Source organism: Dipodomys spectabilis, unplaced genomic scaffold, assembly GCF_019054845.1.
Source record: "Dipodomys spectabilis isolate Male_0828 unplaced genomic scaffold, ASM1905484v1 ptg000105l, whole genome shotgun sequence".
NCBI classification, from domain to species: Eukaryota; Metazoa; Chordata; class Mammalia; order Rodentia; family Heteromyidae; genus Dipodomys; species Dipodomys spectabilis.
The window spans coordinates 1,430,176-1,432,721 of record NW_024870782.1 but is presented as its reverse complement, the minus strand read 5'-3'; the positions used below and the strand labels follow the sequence as shown (position 1 = coordinate 1,432,721).

General features: G+C 33.9%; 1 pseudogene; it reads right to left on the bottom strand.

The window, feature by feature from the left end:
• Positions 1–324: 324 nt before the first annotated feature.
• On the bottom strand, positions 325–424 carry LOC122114076 (annotated as a pseudogene).
• Between the last annotated feature and the right edge of the window lie 2,122 nt (positions 425–2,546).

Here is a 2,546-nt window from a genome sequence, read left to right as displayed (position 1 = left end):
ATAATTTGAATTCTACATTGTTTTGTAATACATAGGTTCATTAATAAATGTGTCCTGTAAGATTGCATTCCATATATAAAGTTAAAGATTCCTTTTTGTTTTCTAGGTCCTTATACTAGTATATTTCTTTGGGATAAAATGAGAATTTAACTAATTTCAAAAGTTTTGTAAAGGTTATGCTATGTAAAGGCATTTCTGAGGTGAAGATTTAATACACTGATATGAAACTAACCTTTAATTCTAGGACTTACATGTATTGTTACTCTTGTAATTATGTAATCAACTTTTTAACAACTGCTTTTCATTTCTTGCATCTGAAGAATGAAAAATATGGAATACTATACAAATTTTCATTTCATCCTTGTGCAAGTGCCATGTTAATCTCTGTATTGTTTTAATTTGTGTAGACGTGCTGCTGAAGCATGTAGTATCCTCTAAATTTAAGTAGTTAATGATGCAATCTTCATATAGGCTTATATCTTTGCGTGCCTATTTGTAACAAGGAAACCTTATTGTTCCTAACAATACTATTGATCGTTTTTTCCTAAAATTGTGTATATAGTGGAAAAATTATATTGTTTCGTCGATTGCTCACATTTGAAATTTTTTTGTCACTGACTATTTTAAGTCTTTTTCATTTTAGATTTGATCATACTTTGAAGCATTTATAGCTAGGTCCAAAAGTGATGGCTTTTTCAAGTACTTATTTGTCCAACTGAGTTAGCTTTGTTGTGCTAATGGATCCAAAGTAAACCTTGCTTATGAGCTACTTCTAAACTTCTCCAGCTTAAAATTTCCCAAATGAGTTCTTACTGGCACAGATGTCTACCTGACCCTTTAACCTTCCTCCATGTAGGAACAGACCAAGCAGAATATCTTACCCTGAAATCATACTTTATCTTACTGGAAGAAAACTAATCTTAGTTACAAGGGATCATAGAGAGATGAACAGTTCAGACAGAACTGTTCAGACCAGAAGGTATTTTATCAAAATATAATTGTTTATGATACCTACCATTTCAAAAGTAGCTAAAGCCAAGAAGGTGAAAAATTGTTCATATGCATGATTACCTAATGTCATGGTCTGTCTACCTTCCAACCAGGAAGGAACTTACACTACTGTCTTTCTATCAACAAATATTTCCATAGCTCCAGGAGAAGTCCATGTGTTTCTCCTCGATATTAGGCCTTAAATTAGTAATGCTTTAATCACAGTGTTTCCTCTTGTCTCCAGACTGTAAATCCACAAATGGTAAAACTTTAGGTCTAGCTCTACGAAATACTGTGGTAGAGATAATGCAATATTACTTTAAAACAAAGTTGTCTTTAATACCCTAACCACCACAGAACAATGTAAAACATGTGCTGTTTTTTTATTATATTATACATAGATATATATTTTATTTTATATTTGCTGATTTTATATTTCACACAGTGAAACTTACTAGAATTAATTGATAATTTGATAAATAAATTGATAATTATTTATTCCAATGAATAGAATTGGAATATAAATAATTAGGTTTAGGGCTGGGAAGGTGGCTCAGTGGTAGAGCGCTTGCCTTGCATAACTGAGGCCCTGGATTCGATTCCTCATCACCACATAAGCAAAAAGAAAAAAGCCAGAAGTGGCGCTGTGGCTCAAGTGGTTTGACCGCTAGCCTTGAGCTGAAGAGCTGAGGGACAGCACCCAGGCCCAGAGTTCAGGCCCCACGACCGGAACACCCCTCAAAAAAATAAATAAAATAAAAAAATAAATAATTAGGTTTAGAATATATATCGGAATATAAAAAGTATCAATGTAATGTCTTGAGTATAATCTTGTGATACCTTCTAAGTGTTCTTGGTCTTCTGAATTCACATGGTAAAAAAATGTTGTTTTCCTCTAATCTATAAGGGATTTTAGTCTGCTGCCCTGTTCATGGTTTTAACTCGCTGGTCCCAAAATGTTTTTCTCCATATTTCTGAAGCATTCCTACTGATTATACCCAAATTTTGCTGATATGATCTCTAAAAGATATCATTCTTCTGCAGGACCCATGGGTCCTAGGATCCCAGGTCCCAGTTACCTGCATCATCAGATAACAGGTGCAAGACTTCTCACCTAGGCCCATACAACATGCCAACAGAATGTAATTGAAGACCCATCTTAATTTCTCATTTCCTATAATATTTTAGGGCCTCAATTCTTTGAGAAGAAGGAATTAGCAGTAAGCAATTGTGAAATGCAAGGGAACTTAAAATGAAGGATGAGATCATAAAATCTGAGAGAAAGTACTGTAATTCAAATTTTCAATTTACAGATGACCAGACCATATCAGTGAACAACATCACAAAGTGTCACAAAATTATTTTTAATACCCCTCCCCTAATGATTAATGAAAGATTTCAGTCCAGCATTAGTGGGCCCAGAAAATATTACCTGGAAAAATAGATCTGTAATTGGTCTAACCAGGCCCGGAAAACTTGACTTAGAGGTCAAATGTAATCCAGAGAAACATTAATTGTGAAGATCCTTAGTGCTTCAAAACTTTGGTACTCCAGTA